The sequence below is a fragment of the Orycteropus afer genome, unplaced genomic scaffold (assembly GCF_000298275.1).
Source record: "Orycteropus afer afer isolate SDZICR_OR568_19922 unplaced genomic scaffold, OryAfe1.0 scaffold00005, whole genome shotgun sequence".
Classification (NCBI taxonomy): Eukaryota; Metazoa; Chordata; class Mammalia; order Tubulidentata; family Orycteropodidae; genus Orycteropus; species Orycteropus afer.
In genome coordinates this window covers 17,730,948-17,748,907 of record NW_006921592.1, presented here as the reverse complement: position 1 = coordinate 17,748,907, position 17,960 = coordinate 17,730,948, and positions in this window count along the sequence as shown.

The following is a 17,960-nucleotide window of genomic DNA, read 5'->3' as shown; positions in this document are numbered from 1 at the left end:
CTCTTTCTCACTGGTAGCATAGTGCCTAAGGCACTTGACTGCTAACCAGGAGGCTGGCAGTTCAACCTACCAGCCACTCCTCAGAAGGAAGATGAGGCAATCTACTTCTGTAGTGATACAACCTCGGAAACCCAAGGAGGGGTCGCTATGAGTCGGGTCCGACTCGACGGCACATAACAACAACAACAACTCTTTCTCACACACTCCCACACATGCACGCACACACACATGCACTCATGTACTAGCCTGCTCCATCTCCCTCTCTCTCCCCTGACTCTGTTCCACACTTCAAGGAGCCTCATGTTCACGGATATGGACACCCTAGTCTTAAGTCCAAGACTTAAGACTTCCAATCCCTCCACCCCTCAATCCACACTTGGCAAAGTGCCAAAACCAGGGTACCTCTAAAACCAGAGAATGGGCATTCCAGCAGCAAGGAACACCCTTGGGAGGACACTCAGGCCCTGGAGGCAGGCTTGAGACTGTAGGGCTGGGCATTCCTGAGTGTAGCTACCCCAGTGGAGCTCTGGAGGTGTAGTGTCTAAGACATTTGATTGCTAACCAGAAGGCTGGCAGTTCAAACCCACTAGCCACTCTTTAGAAGAAAGGTTGGGCAATATACTTCTGTAGTAATACCTCCTCGAAAACCCAAGGAGGGATCACTATGAGTCGGATCCAACTCAAGGGCAGTGAGTGGTTTTTTTTGGAGAGCTACCCCAGAGCATGGTCTAGAACTTCACTGTGCAACTGTGCAACTGTGCAATATAGTAACCACTAGCTACGTGGCTATCAAGCCCTTCAAATGTGGTTAGTTCAAACTGCAATGAGATTTAAGCATAAAACATACATTATGGTTCTAAGACAGTAGAAAAAGAGAATGTAAATTATCTTATTAAAATTTTTATGTTGATTATATTTTAAAATAATAATATTTTGGACAAATTACACAGGTAGTTCACATTATATCTCTATTGGTTAATGCTGGTTTAGATCAGTAATTCTCAGGGTGTGAGCCCCGGACTAGGAACACCAGCATCACCTGAGTTAGAAATGCAAATTCTTGGGCCTGAACAAGAACAACTGAATCATCAGCTATTGAGGTGGAGCCTGGAAATCTTGTGTTTTAACCAGCTCTTTAGATGATTCTGATTGGAACTACAGAGGACAGAACCAGTTGAACCCATTGCTATGGGTTGATTCCAACTTATGGTGACTCCATGTATCAGAGCAGAATTGTGCTCCATAGGGGGTTTAATGGCTGAATTTTTGGAAGTAGATTGTCAGGCCTTTCTTCAGAGGTATCTCTGGGTGAAATCAAGCTGTCAATCTTTCAGTTAACAGCCAAGTGCAAGGGGAGCTGTTGCACTGGGGTAAATTGTAGTCAATGTCATGAGACAAAGTGTATGTGATCTGTTGAAGGGAAATTGAATTTTCACCCAAATCACAATAAAGAAGAAAATCTTTAGCTAAATATACTGAACAATATTAGTAGATAGCAAAAATGAAATTACTTTGAATTTGTTAAAGTCAAGGTAAGGAAGAACTTACAATTCTTAAGTCCATGTAAAAACTGAAATATTGTAAATTACTTATGTAATTACTTCCCCAAGTAATTGTACAAAAATTGTGCTTATATTTATTAAAGCAGCACTGACAAGAAAGAAAAAAATAATCAAGTGCATTAACCATTTTCACCACCTAAGGACTCCAAGTGCAGCCTGTTGTTATTGTTGTTATGTGCCGTCGAGTCAGCCCTGACTCATTGCGTAGAAGTGGGCATTTTCTCTTGCTCATGGACTGGACCATGCCAGTAGGACTGTACTGTTTGCCCATGATGCAGAGAGCTGCAGGCAAGAGGCCAGATGAAGACCCCCTGAGGTCTCAGGCTACTGAAAATACCATGGCTTGGGGCAGGCCCACCTTAGTCTTCAAAGTGACATTTTTGCTCTTTAGCACTTTAAGGAAGTCTTTTGGAGCAGCAGATTTTCCCAGTGTAATAGACTCCATGGCACCTAACAACAACCCAACAAACGATCAGGACTCCAATCCCACCCCACCCCAGGGCAGATTGAGTCTGGCCTTAGCCCTTCTGCAGTGCCTGCTTGGGATTGTTCTCCTGTTTACAAGGAGCTGTATTTATTCAAAGGGGCTTAGTCATCTCGCTAAAATGAAATCACTCTCTTAGACTGGCAAATATTGACTCAAGCTGTTATGCTTTTATATATTTCAGCAACTCCCAATGTTAAGGTCTCAGCAAGCAAACAAGAACAGGTACAAGAAGTTATTGTGGTGTTTGGGGTCGTGTTTGTTTTTGAGTTGCAGATGCTTATTGCCCATTGTGTGAGGCTGGTGACTAATGACCTTGTTTTGGGCACTCCTGCAGTTGATAAGGCCAAGGGGCTTTAAATGAATACAAATGCATTATGCATTTCCACTTGAAGAGTTTATTTTAATTGTGTTTTGAAATATATGTACCCCAAAGGCTTCTCTTTCCCTAGCAATGTACAACCTCAAAATAAAACGTTGCAAAGAATGGAATGCATAATGGGGTGATGTGTAATGGGTAGTTTTGAATTCAACTTGAAGGATGGCTGATGATATCCATTCTGCATACATTTAAATAGATCTTGGGGCTGGGAGGACTGGAGAAGTAGTGGATTGCCTCCTGAAGGGCTGGCTGGCTGGCTGGAGCTGTGCATGCTTTCAGTTTTTAAAAGATTGGGAAATGTCAGAAATTCTTTGTAGGTTTCTGTGTTTTCTTTAATTACCCTGTTGGCACAACTCTAAAAGTGGGAATGGGAAATTGTGTCTATTTGTGATTCTAGCTACAGTGCTCTGAGCCCTGCTTAGAGAAGGAGGCGACAACTTCAGCCACACGAGGTTGGGGGTAGATAGGAGGGGCATGGGAGGAAGGGTCTGGCAGAAGCCTGGGAATTTGGGGAAAAGCAGAGGGCAACGACAGGGAAAGCAGTGTTCTCAAAGTCACTCTATTTCTCCCTTAGGTCTTTCACATAATTCTCTTGCCTCTTACTTCTCTCTTTTCATTCTTGGCCATTTTCTCTTCCTTCTCCTTTCAATTTCTCTCTGCACCCCTCCTCCTCATCCAGTATAAGGGGGACAAAAAAAGAAGTTAAATTCACTGCCATTGAGTCTGATCTGACTCATAGTGACTCCTCCCAAGATGGTATCATTTAAAGATAAAAGGGGGAGAATTAACCCCTTAAAAAAATTTACTAGCACATACATTTTTATATATCATGCAGAAGCTTTCGGGGGTTGTGGTTGTGGTAAGATTCACTGTCAACCTACAATAAAATCTAAAAGAAATTCTTGCCCCAAACACACTGATCCTGCACACATCCAAAGATTTGGTGCTTTTGAGACTCCTTTTTAAAGAGAGGGAGCTCTGGTGGGGAAATGCCTGTTTGACTGCCGCCTCAGAAACCCAAGGAGGGGTCACTATGAGTCAGGATGGACTCCATGGCAGTGAGCTTGGCGCTTTTAAAGAGACCATAAAGGAGATGAATAAATCAAGGAATGCAATTAAGGCACTTACTAAGCACTCAAAGTGCCTAAGGCATTTAACTGCTAACCAGAAGGCTGGCGGTTCAAACCCAGGAGCCACTCCTCAGAAGGAAGATCGAGCAATCTACTTCCATAGAGATACCACCTCGGAAACCCAAGAAGGGGTTGCTATGAGTTAGAACTGACTCCACCACACTTGTGGGCATTGAGTTTTCTTTTTTTTTTAAAGTTAATATTGAGGTCTCTTAGAGGCCAATTTTCTTTTTCTGTGTGTCTTTTTCTTCCTTGATGTATCAAGTGAAACCTGATGATGAAACAAAGTCAGTTCAGTTAACTGACCAGCTTATCCATTGCCAGGAATGGTGCCATGCTTTTGGAACTGAAAGCATGTTCTAATATCAAAGCCCCACAGAAGGACCCTGTTCCAAATCACTGGCACATTGATTCACCCCTGCGTGCAGGATCTTGGAGGCCCGGGGCTCAAAGGAATTAAACTTTGCTATCCTGGGCTGAACATTCTAGACTCCAGTGCCATCTATGTGGAACCACACTTTTTCCGGGGAAGCTGGGCCCTTTCAGAATTCTTTAGCCCTAGATGTTATTTTTTTAGAGAACAACAACAAAAAAACAATATGCCAAGTATAATAGTGAGTTCAACAGACTTGAGTGAGGAAATCTTCCTCTAAAATTATGATAGTTAAAAACAGTAAAGAAAAATTGGTAGGATTGACTCAGTCCCAAATCGAAAGCCAATGTCCAATTTCAAGTCCAATTTCATTGTTAGACCAGTATTCTTCGAAATGTGGCTCAGGGCTTGTTAAACATGCAAATTCTCAACCTCTTCTCGCCTTACTGACTTGGGATCTCTGAGGAGTGTCTAGAAGTCTATTGGCTGAAAAATACTCCTTTAGACCTGGATATGGAAAATGATGTTATTGTTGCCTTTTATTTTTCTTTCTGGAGTTAGGTTTGCCTTTTTTTTTTTCCCCTAAAAATGGAAATACCTTTGTTTTACATGATTATAAAATAAGATGAGCTCATTATAAAGAAAGTTCTGAGAGAGAAAACCTTAAAGAATATGTTAAAAAGCACCAGTAACTCTACTACTCAAAAAAAAAAAAAAATTACCATCAAGTAGTTTGGACTCCTGATGACCCCATGTATGTCAGAGTAGAAGTGTGTTTCACAGGGTTTTCAGTGGCTGTTATTTTGGAAGTAGATCACCAGGGTTTTCTTCTGAGATGCCTTTGAGTGGACTCCAACTCCCAATCTTTTGATTAACAGCCTAGTTTAACCTAAATGGTTAAACTATCCAGGGATTTCTACTTCAAGATAAAAACCAAACCAAACCCTATTGCTGTCAAGGAGATTCCAACTCATGGTGACCCCATGTTTCAATGTAGAACTGCTACATAGGGTTTTGTTGGCTATAATCCTTGTGAAAGCCGATCTCCAGGTCTTTCTTCAGCAGCACTGCTAGGTGGTTCCAACTGTCAACCTTTTGGTTAGGAGTCAAGCCTAAATAATTTACACCATCTGGGGACCTTACTCAAAAGTTGTTGTTGTTATTGTTGTTGTTATGTGCCATTGAGTCAGACCCGACTCATAGCGACCCCTCCTTGGGTTTCCGAGGCAGTATCACTATGGAAGTAGATTGCCCCATCTTCCTTCCGAGGAGTGGCTGGTGGATTTGAACCGCTGACCTTCTGGTTAGCAGTCAATTGCCTTAGCCACTATGCTACCAGAGCTCCCTACTCAGAGGTAACTACTGATAAATGTTATTATTCTGTTTATTGATGTGTACAGAGATCATCATGAGCATAGCTGCTACGTTCATACAATAATGGACGCTGGAGATTGTGTACGTCCCACCCCTCCACTCACATATGGAAAAACTGAGTAATTAGTTCTTCAGGGCACAAGCACCTCCAGCACCGCAGCCATACCTGGGCCTAAGAGATGTCCCTATTCCTATCTCTATCAGATTGTGGATGAAGTATCAGATTATCTATCTACCTGAAGTGCTGACATTATAGGACAGGGTTCTGTATAGTTTCAAATCTCAAAAAAGCCTAAATAGTGTGAGTATCTAAAAACCTTAGGGATTTCCTCTTGAGAAAGAAAACAAGCAAAGAAAGGTATTATACATGGCACACTAATATTTTTTCTCCATCTTTGTTGAGGTGTTGTTGTTGTTGTTATTTGCCATCGAGTCGGCCCCGACTCATAGCGACCCCTCCTTGGGTTTCCGAGGCAGTTATCACTACGGAAATAGGAATGCCCAACCTTCCTTCCGAGGAGTGGCTGGTGGGTTTGAACCACCAGCCTCCTGGTTAGCAGTCAAGTGCCTCAGGCACTATGCTACCAGAGCTCCTAAGAGGTAGGCTAACCAATAACCACCACTCATTAGTCAATTGTTTTTGTTAGGTACTGTGGAGTCATCTCTGACTGATAACAACCTTGTATGTAACAGAACATTACAAAGCATTACTTGATCCTGCCCCATACTCACAGTTGTTCCTATGTTTGAGCTCATCGTTGCAGCCATGGTGTCAATCTATCTCATCAATAATCTCCCTTATTTTCACTGACCTTCTTTCTCCAGCAATTATTCTTTCTTGAATGACGTGTCCAGAGTAAACAAGTCAAAGTCTTGCCATCTTAGATTTTAAAGAACATTCTAGCTGCACTTCCTTTAAGACAGATTTGTTTGCTCTTCTCACAGTCTCTGGTATATATTCAGTATTCTTTGCCAACACCATGATTTGAATATGTCACTTCTTCAGTCTTCCTTTTTCACTGTCCAGCTTTCACATGTATATAAGGCAACTGAAAATACCGTAGCTTGGCTCAGGTACACCTTAGTCATCAAAGTGACATCTTCGTTTTTCAACACTTTAAGGAGGATTTTTCCAACAGATTTGTCCAATGCAATGCAAATTTGTCATTTGATTACTGGTGCAATATATTTTAAAATATAAAAGCAATTTAGTCATTCATCTATTCATTGCTTGAGGTGATGTTATTTGGGCATCAAATTTGAGCCAGACGCTACTGCCCTAGGCCCAGTTTGTCAGTAAAATGCAAAATTTAACATTTACATATCTTATTGAAATAAACTTGAACCTTCCTAAAAAAAAATAATTTTATCTCAAAGTGGTGTATCTGAGTCTAGGTTCTTGAGGCTGGGGGAATGATATACCTTCTCCTTTAATTTAACTGCATAAGCTGCATATCATCAAATGAACCTAACCAAAGCATTCTATTTCTGGAGTTACTCAATATTTAGATTACTTTTTAATAAAATATTTTGTTATCATTGTCCAAATAATTGATGACCTTTCAAGTGGAAACCATATGAAAATATAAGGACAGGGAATCAGTGTATTTCTTTGCAAGACTGAAAAAAGAGAAATCATATATTAGTACTTAAAAAAAGAGCAGGAAGTTAGGAATCTTCTGTTAAATAGAAATGACAATTTCTGTTTGGTTAGTGGGCTTTTGTGTACCATGTACTTTCACATCATGTGCATCATTCCATTTGTTCATCAGATTGAATGTTATTCTGCTCATGCTGCCGCTCCTGGCCCTGGGGCATTAGCTGGTGGGTGAGAAGTTAGCTGGTGGGTGGACACTTGGTGAACCAACAGGATTCTACAAATGTCAGACATTAATATTAAGATCATTGTTGTTGTTATGTGCCGTTGAGTAGGCCCTGACTCATAGCTACCCCTCCTTGGGTTTCTGAGGTAGTATCACTACCGAAGTAGATTGCCCCATCTTCCTTCCGAGGAGTGGCTGGGGAGTTTGAACCACCAGCCTTCTTGTTATCAGTCAAGCGCCTTAGGCACTGTGCTACCAGAGCTCCCAATATTAAGATCAGTACATACTTATTCTAGTAAAATGATCAATGCTCCTCATATCAAAGGCTTCTAAGGCCAAGAGTAAATAGTTGCACAACTTTCAGGGAAGTTGTCAGCTTCCTGGAAAGGTAATGATCTGCTTAAAAGCTTAAAAGTCTTTAAAGAAGCAGGGACTTTCAGGTTATCAGCCTGTCTCCTCATTTTATTGATGAGTAAATGGAGTCTCAGAGAGGTCACATGCCATACTCAAGGACTGTAATTACTACTGCAATGCCCTTTCAATTGCCTACATCTTACCCAGAGAGTCTCTGATAGCAGATCTATCTAGAAAAAAAAAAAAAAAAAAGGATTTTTCTATATATTGCAAGTACTAACCTTACCTTAAGGATCTCTAGTAGTGCAACTGTTAAGTGGTTGGCTGTTGACCAAAAGTTTGGCAGTTTGAACTTACCCAGCTCTTCCATTGGAAAAAGACTCAGTGACCTGCTCCCATGATTATAACCTAGAAAACCCTATGGGACAGTTCTATTCTGTCACACAGGGTTACTGTGAGTCAAAAATTCTTGATGGCGCACAACAACAACAACCATACCTTAGGGGGACAGTGCTGGTTCGGTGATAGAATTCTCACTTTCCAGGCAGAAGACCCAGTTTTATTCCCAGCCATTTGGCCTTATGTTCAGCCACCACCTATCTATCAGTGAAGGATTGCATGTTGCTATGAAGCAGAGCAGGTTTCTGGAGTTTCTAGACTAACAGACTAGGAAGAAAGTCATGGAGATCTACTACCAAAAATCAGCCAATGAAAACCCTATGAAATACAATGGTACAATCTGGAATTAATCATAGGTTGGTGCGGGACTGGCAGTATTTCATTACACTGTTCATGGGGTGCCATCAGTCATGGACCAACTTGACAGTATCATTATATCTTTTTTTTATATACACGAATATTGATTGACAGGTAATTTAGGCTATCTATTGAAAAATAACACACTTCCCATATTCATGGTAAGTGTAATTAAAATGAAGTTTGAAAGTGGAGTAGGGTGTGGGGCAGGGAGTATAAGTAGTGTAGGTGTAGGGAAGCTGAGGGTAAATGAGAATGTTTTGGGATATGGTGGCTACAGGAGGACCATTGATAGAAACTGAAGCCAAAATTAAAAGTTTATTTTTGTAAGAAAACCATAATTCTTGCCTGTCATCCTTACAACGTGGCCCAAGTTTATGACCTAGCATTTTATCTCAGTTCATAATGTATTGTTAGGACAAGGCAAGGAAAACAGTTTATAAACATGATACTCCACTAGGAAATGTCTAGACGACTGTTTTTGTTCTTTCCCTCCTCTCCTTTCCAATAGCCCAGGCCTCGAATGTGAGAAAGAGACTTAAGACCTTCAAACAATAGGCGAAATAAATGTCTTTCACATTCTGGAAGGGAAAAAGAAGGGTCTCAGGGGCTCAGTAAACTGATTCTAAGTCTGCCTGGAATAGGCACAATACTTTTCATTCTTTGGTCCCCATAGAATTGTTCCATTGGCCTTGCAAACCATCTCTGTGACATTCTGAAAGCTTTTATCTTTTATGGTGAGTTACTGTATCCAAGGCAAACCAGCTCCAGGGCTCAGAAAGATCTCAGCAACAAGGAATATGGAACCACTCAAATCAGGAATAGATGGAAACTTTGAAGACAGGGTAAACTGGGTTTTCTTGTTGACAAAATAATCTGAAGCTTTTGTTGTGTGTTTCCATAAAAGACTTCCCAGGCATAAATCAATATGGCAGCACCAACTCTGCAAGAATAAGAAAGGATAAGTATAGTTTTCAGCACCCTGTAACCACTCATTACATTTATTTCCCAGTTTCTTTGTTATTCGTTTCCTGTTCATATTCGAGCCAGCACATTTTTGGCTTCCCAGCTGAATCAGGAGGCACTGCCAATCAGCAGGAAATATAATACAGATAAGATTCGTATAAACTCTTTTGAACTGGTAAAATAGCTGGATGGGAAATGGATGTTAAATTGTTTACATTTGGCACGAGAAGAAAACGTTCCATTTTTAAATTCAAAGCCTCTGCACCTTTGTAAATGAAAACAAATCACATGGGTCATGTAGTGTTCCATTCTGTAAAAGCCATCAGGAGACTGATAAAAGCTTTTGTAAATCACTAACTTTATCTGGGACTTGCTCAAAAGAGTCATTCCCCAGATTAAAATGATGTGGCTCTTTGCCCCTGGCCTTTGGAAAAACAGCTCATCAAAAACTGCTCCCAGCACACTCAGAAGAACGCCCTAAAAACAGTGGCAATTGGCTTACATGGAGGATCCAGGAAATTTTGAGGTAGAAGCCTATGAACTCTTATTTTTCAACTTCAGTCTTTCAAAAAGCCTATGAAGGTGAAGCAGCATAAAGAATGCAAATGTATAGTTTGAAAACATGAGCCTTGGGAAAAAGTTTTTATCCTGGCAAACATTGGTATGACCTGTTAGGGTCAACTTCGATAATACTAGTTGGTACAAATAAAAAGTAATTTTCAGAAATAAACTGCTAAATTTCTTTAAACAATTAAGTATCTTGTCCCTCTGAATGATAAAGTCCTGCTTTGTCTAAATTTTTGCATGTTTCAACATTTGAGCTGATGTCATCTGAGCACCGTGTAGACTTAAAATAATGGAAAAATTGCTCTGAATTTGTTTAATGATTGTTAGTTGCCATTGTGTTGGGGCCAACCCATGATGAGTTTATGTATAACTGAATGAAATGTTCTGAAGCATCCTCATGGTCATTGCTATGTTCAGGTTCATTGTTGTGACTATTGTGTGAGTCTATCTCATTGAGGGTTTCCCTTGTTTTCTCTGATCCTTTACCAAAATACGGTATCCTTTTCTACAGGCCGGTCTTTCCTGAAGCCATGTTCAAAGTAAGTGAGGCAAAGTCTTACCATCCTTGCTTCTAAGGATTCTGGTTATATTTCTTTTAAGACTGATTTGCTCATTCTCTGGCAATCTGGTATATTAAAAATTCTCCAACTCAACTTACACTGTCTTCCATTTTCATTGTTCAGCTTTCACATGCATATGAGGAACTAGAAAAAAAACGTGACTTTTATTATGTATATCTTAGTAGTTAAGTGGAATTAATAGTTAAGTAGAACTTAACTCAATACTGAAGTAGAACTTAATGGATAAGTAGACTTAATTACAAAACTGAATTGGAAACAGCTGACGGGGGGGCAACAAGTCCCGTGCAATGGGGGTTATGCAAAGCCTGGGATGTTGTATCATTGTGCGCCCCCCACCTTTCACCCATGTGATCAATCTGATTTGCTGTGTCATTGTAAAGTATATTGTGGAGTGAACCACATGGATCAAGGAAAGAAAAAAAACTCAAGTTCTTTAGATTGGCCTCATGAAGAAATGACCTGTTAGGTCATTGACTAAATAAGAAAAGCATTTGGTCCTTATTTGAGAACAATGCTGGCCTGGGAAAGAGGCGGATCAGGGGCAGTTCTGTGCAAATCTGTGCATCCTTTTGGAACCCTTAGAGCTCTTCTGGGTAGGGTTTCTGCTAATCATCCATTCCATAGGGAAAATCCTGAAACATAATCAAGAATATGAGAAGAAAGCAAATGAATATAGATGTCTTTGTCCACCTCAATCCCTCATTTATATGGAAGTGATTTAACAGTTTGAGTCAGGAGGTTATTTTCTTTCACACTCTGGCATAGGTCCAGTTTCCTGAGATTTCTAAATGGTGACAGTTGCATAGGCAGGGGAGAGGGATGTGAGTGACCTATATAAAGTGCCTTCTTTTGTGGGCAAAGGAGCTGTGGAGGCGTAGTGCGTGAAGCATTCAGCTGCTGACCAAAAGTTCAGCAGTTTGAACTCACCAGCAGTGCCATGGGAGAGAGATGAGGCAGTCTGCTTCTGTACAGATTTACAGCCGTAGACACCTTATGGGGCAGTCCTACTCTGTCCCACAGGGTTTCTATGAGTCAGAATCCATTTGGTGGTTGAGGGTTTTGGTTTGTGGGTATTTCTCCTGCCACACTGGATCTCAGCATTCATTTCTGGAAGATGGCTCACTGACTAGATGATACCCAGTTCTCCAGTCCCTACTTGGTTCTGTAATCATCCCAGAAAGGAGGTTTTGAAAACAGATACTTGCCTTTCTCTGCCTCCTATTGAGCTTCCTTTAACAGCACCCTGCAGCTATCAAACAAGTGGTGGACATGGAGGAGCAATGTCAAGGCATTGGGACCCAGATTACTCTCTGGCCTTCTGAGTGATCCTAAACGGACATTTTGAAGTCAACAGCCTCAACGTGGAAACCAAAAGAAAGCCTGGGGAATGGGTGGAAATATGAAAATAATTGTCTTTAAAATGAACTTCACTAGTGCTCTCCAGTGACTCCAGTGCTGTTGGCAGCCCTCAGGTTTGCTAATATTACCACAGATTAGAGCTATCTATGGCCGAGATGAAAGAACCCAGTATTACATTAAAACAATGATAGTGTGGATGCTGAAATTAGATAGCACTGATGGGCTATCATTTTAAATATTCAGAGAAGTAACCACACATTTATAAACCACCAGTTGTTCAATTCTTGAACAAGTGTTATACCTGAATTTAACACCACCTCCCATTAACACTTGTGATTGGTATTCACCCTACATGGACAAAAGTAATAAAACATACTGAACTTCTGCTATTGAAATTTAAGACAGAAGAATCACCAGACATGTTGAGGAGATGCAGATGCTCTGAAAGGCTTATTGTTCCACTAATGAGAAAAGAGACCACACCTCTGTCAAGCTTTGGAGGCTTTCATGGCTGTAAGGAAATGAGAGCTTAGCAAATATCACCATGGAAAACGTTGGCAGCATTGTTGCACCGGTGGGTGAAGTATGCAGTTGCTCTTCAGAATTTGCAAGGAGATCTCTCAGGAGGAACAGCAACATGTGAACACTGGGGATTTAAATTTAATTACTAACAAGCAAGTTCATTAATAATAATGCATCTGGGATCCCCGGCATTGATGCAATCAAGCCCAATTTATTGCTGGGAGGCAATGGGCTGGGGAGAGCACCAGGGATGAGTGACTGCCCATTTTTATATTCAGCGATGTTATTTTATTAAAACAGAGGCTGTTCTTCAGTGATAGGCATTTAGGAACTGTGGTGATAAAATGAACAGAGCATTATCACAGCAGAGCTGTACTAGTGATACTTGGCATGGAATTTAATAAAGGTGACTGCATAACAGGTGTTTTTCTGATAAGGTGATGGCTTCTACAAATCAGGCAAACTGTTTTGAGGCTGAGTTTGTAGCCTTTCCCTGGTAATTTTAGTTTACAGTCAGTATCCGGCCACATAACAACAACAACATTAGAACAACAGCCCTTTATCATTTCAACATATTTGTGTGTTATAGTAGGATGTGGATTCTGAAATTTGTTCTTAGAGCCTTTTCACCTTCAAAATTTATTCCCTAAGGGTGGCTGGAGATTGTCTTTGTTTGAGCTCCATCAAAAGCAGACCCTACGTCAAAGCTACGAAAGCAAGCACATTATTTGTAAGCCAATCTCAAGTAGAATTGTCAGATTTTGCAAATAAAAATAATGGAACCCAACTTGGATTTCAGATAAACATTTTTCTTTTTTTTTTTTCCTAACTACTTAAGAAGCAGGCCAAGTTCTCCTTAAAGCTGTAAATCAGGTTGTGTGGCATTTCAGGACCTCTGAAGGGCTAGACCTCATGTTATTCTTCTAGAATAGTAGACTATTCTATGCCAAAGGTATATACTTAGCCTCTCATTTCCAAAAGTCCAAGGATTTTGTCTATCCTGGACTGTGAATCTTGGAAAGAAGACTAGGAAATCTACTTCTGCAGAGATACTGTTTTGGAAACCCAAGGAATGGTCGCTATGAGTCAGAACTATCTCGACAGCAATGAGTTTGGTTTTGGTTTTGGGTTGTGAATGACTATCAGGTTAGGGAAATGTATTTCAAAGTTAGTGAGTAACTTCTACCTATATATTTTTTTCTTCCGCGGTTCAAACCCACCAGCCACTCCTCGGAAGGAAGGTTGGGCAATCCTACTTCCGTAGTGATACTGCCTCGGAAATGCAAGGAGGGGTTGCTATGAGTCGGGTTTGACTCGAAGGCACATAACAACAACAACAATCCTGTATTTAAGGACCTCTGGTGGCTCTGGCGGTGTACTACCTAAGGCACTTGACTGCTAACCAGAAGGCTGGCGGTTCCCACCAGCTACTCCTTGGAAGGAAGGTTGGACAATCTAGTTCTCTAGTGATACCGCCTCAGAAACCCAAGGGGGGCTTGCTATGAGTTGGGTCCGACTCCATGGCACATAACAACAACAACAACAGTGGCGCTGTGGGCTTCTCACCAAAATGCTGTAGCATTGAGCTGTAAGCCAAAATGTCGGCAGTTTGAGCCCACCGTCTGCTCTGGAGAAGAAAGATGACGCAGTCAGTTTGCATAAGAATTTACAGCCTTGGAAACCCTATGGGAATTGCTATGAGTCATAATCAACTTGATGGCAGTGAGTTTGGTTTTTTGGACCCTGCATTTATATGGCTTTTCTCATTTCACAAATTGTCTAAATGGAGTGGAAAACTTATTGAAATTTGTATCTAATATGAAATTTGTATATCTGTATTTTCCCCCCCACATTTTATTGTTGATTTGGGTGAAGGTTAATAGAGCAAATCAGTTTGGTATTCAACAATTCATATACAATTTGTTTCGTGCCATTGTTTGCAATTCCCACCATGTAATATCATTCATCTGACTTCCTCCCTGTGTTTCTCATTTCCATTCCTCCTCCTTTTCTATCCCTTTCTGCCTTCTAAACATTTGTCCCTAGACAAAAGCTGCCCTTTTAATCTCGAATGGTTGGTTGTTCTAAAGAATGTATACCTCTCTGGTGTTACTATACACCTTACAGACCTGTCTATTGCTTGGCTAAAAGTTCAGCCAAGGGAGTGCATTCAGTTTTGGACTTGAGTAACTAAGAGTCATAGTCTTGGATGTTCCACCAGTCTCTATCCAACCAGAGGGCTTGGTCTTTTTTATGATTTTGTGTTTTATCTAACATTTTTCTCCCACTCTATCTGGGATCTTATACTATGATCCTTTTTAGAGCAGTTGGTAGTAGCAGCAGGGCACCATCTAATTCTGATCTTATCATTACGGAGGCGGAGGTTCACCACATCTATTACTCCTTTTGATGAATTGTTTAACACAGCTTTGATTTTCTTCACTCTTCCTTGTTTTGGACAGGGAAAGATCAATAGTTGCACTTTAGATGGCTGATCACAAGCTTTTAAGACCCAGCCACTACTCACTGAAGTAAGATGTAGAACAATATTTTTGTATACCATGTTGTGTCAATTGAGCTTGATGTCCTCCACAACCATGGTCCCCAGCCTGCAGGCCCAGGGACCCACTCCCTCAAAGTGCATATTTGTGGCTAAAAAGTCATCCTAACTTTCCCTCCTCTTATGTTTAAACTACAAATGGACAGTTTAATAGCACATACGTAATTATTTTTATTACTATTACTGGAGGATTTTGTATGAAATAGTACATACCTCTCTTGCCTTTAATGCTTGTTGATTATCTTAGTGTCTTCCTTTGCCTTGATTATTGTATGTTGCCTTTCTATTCACCCAAGTTAATATATGTCTACCTTCTAGTTAGTGATTTGCACTCTTATCCCCTCAAACCCCTGGTAAACTTCAAAGAATGTTTCTTTCTCTGAGTAAACCTTTTCTTGACTTTTTACAATAGTGGTCTCATGTGATCTTTGTCCTTTTGTGATTCACTAATTTCACTCAGCATGATGTCCTCTAGGTTCATCTATGTTATGAGGTGCATCTTAGATTCATTGTTATTCTTTAACATTGTATGGTGTTTCGTTGTGTGTATCTACCGTAGTTTGTTCATCCATTCATTTGTTGGCAGGCATTTAGGTTCTTTCCATCTTTTTGATATTGGAAATAGTGCTTCAATGAACATAGCTGTGCATATTCGGACCATGGCTCTTGTTTCTCTAGGATATATACCTAGCAGTAGGATTATGGGATTATATGTTATTTCTATTTACCATATTTTAAGGAAACATCCTATTGTTTTCCACAGTGGTTATAGCATTTTACCATCCCACCAGCACTATATGAAAGTTCCAGTATTTCCACACCCTCACTAGCATTTGTTGTTTTCTGTTTTTCTGAACATTGCTGTTAGTGCGGGGGTGAGATGATAGATATCTCATTGTTATTTTGATTTGCATCTCTCTAGTAGTTAATGATTGCAAGCATTTCTTTATGTGATTCTTAGCTTCCTAAATGTTTTCTTTGGTGAAGTGTCTGTTCATTTCACCTACCTATTTTTTAATTGGATTGTCTTTTTGTTGTTGAACTGTTGAGGTTTTCTGTAAATGTTAGAGATTTGCCCTTCGTTCACTATGTTGTTATCCAAAATTATTTCCCAGTCTATGAATTCTCTTTTCACTCTTTTGTTATAACTTTTTTCATGGTGTATTTAATTTTTAAGAGGTCCAAGTTATCTAGTATGTCTTCTGCTGTTTGTGTGTTTTTAGTTATGTTTAATAGTGTATTTATTTCATTTATTATTTATTCGCTATTTTTTCTTTGATAATCTTTATTATTTTAAGCTTTACATTTAGGTCTTTGATTCATCTTGAATTAGTTTTTGTTCATGGTATGAAATATAGATCCTGTTTCAATTTTCGCAAATGGATGTCCAGTTTCCCCTATATCATTTGTAAAAGAGATTATCTCTTCCTAATTTATTGGGTGTCAGTTCTTTGTCAAATATCAGCTGTCCATAGGTGGATGGATTCACTTCTGGGTTCTCAATTTTATTATGTTTGTCTATGTATCTTTTGTTGTACCAGTACCAGGCTGTTTTGAGCAACATAGCTGTGTAGTAGCTTTTGCAAAGTGTGAGGCCTTCTACTTTGTTCTCTTTGTTTAGTAGTGCTGTGCTTATCTGAGTTCTCATTTTTTTTTCCATATAAAGTTAGTGATTAGTTTTTCCATCTTTTTAAAGAATGATGATGGAATCTAGATTGGTATTGCATTATATCTGTAGGTCACTGTGGGTTGTATTGACATTTTCAATGTCACATCTTCATATTCATAATCTTGTTATATTCTTCTATTTGTGCAGATCTCTTGCTTTCTTGTAGTAGTGTTTTGAAGTGTTAATTGTATAGGTTTTTGGTATCTCTGGTTAAATTTATTCCTAAGGATTTAATCTTTTGGGTAGCTATTGTAAATGGTATTGTTTTCCTGATTTCTTTTTCAGAGTTTTCTTTGATAGTGTAAAGGAATCTGACTGCTTTTTGAATGTTGATCTTATACCCTGCCACTTTGCTGAATCTTTTAACTAGTTCCAGTAATTTTCCTGCTGAGTGTGATTTTTTATATATAGTGTAGTAAGTTAAGGTTATGTGTCACCTTGGCTAGGCCTGGTTTTGAGTGGCTGGGCAGTCCCCATGATGAGACTGGTAATCAACTCCATGGTGGAATCTACCACAAGCAGCTGAGTAACTGCTTTAGTGATGTAGTCTCCTTCCAGTATATAAGGAGAAGCTTTGGGAATGAGCTCCAACTTTTGGCATGCTTGAATTCTACATGTAGCTGGGTTGCTATTGAGCAGCCTGCTGTGTTTTCTGCTGATTGTGGGACTCATAAGGGACTTGAATTAATGGCCTGCCACATGGTTTGGTAATATCAGGATTGTGCCTTTTGACTTGTTGACCTTGGTTTTGTCAGCTTCAGCAGCCAGCAGCTACCTGAGTGAAGAAGACTTCCAGCTTCAGTAGGCCAGGAGAAAGAGACAGAGCTGAAGCCCAAGGTCACAGGGCTTTCACCCAGCCCCTAGAGCTGGCACTTTGAACTCAGAAAGTTTAGCCTCAGAAAGTCTAACCATAAGAAAATAAACTCCTGTTTGTTAAAGCCACTCATTTATGGTATTTTTCTGTTAGAGTGGCACTAGGTAACCAAAACATATGGGATCATATCAACTGCAAATAGAGATAGTTTTACTTCTTCTTTGAAAATTTGGATGCCTTTTACTTTCCTTTCTTGTCTTATTGCTATGGCTAGGACTTCCAATACAATATTGAATAGGAGTGGTGATAAGGGTGATCCTTGTCTGGTTCCTGTTTACAAGGGGAACAATTTCAGTCTCTCTCCACTGAGACTAATGCTGAGCATTGGTTTTGTACATCCGCCCTCACTTATGTTGATGAATTTCCCTTCTATTCGTATACTTGTGGAGTGTTTTTATGAGGAATGAATGTTGATTTTATCAAATGTCTTTACTGCATCAATTGATATGATCATGTGGTTCTTTTCTTTTGTGTCATTTATGTGGCAGATTACATTGATTGTTTTTCTAATGTTAAACCATCCTTATATACCTGGTATGAATCCTACTCTGTTATTATGCATTGTTATTATTTTTGGTATGTTGTTGGATTCTATTGGCTAAGATTTTCTTTTTTTTTTTTTTT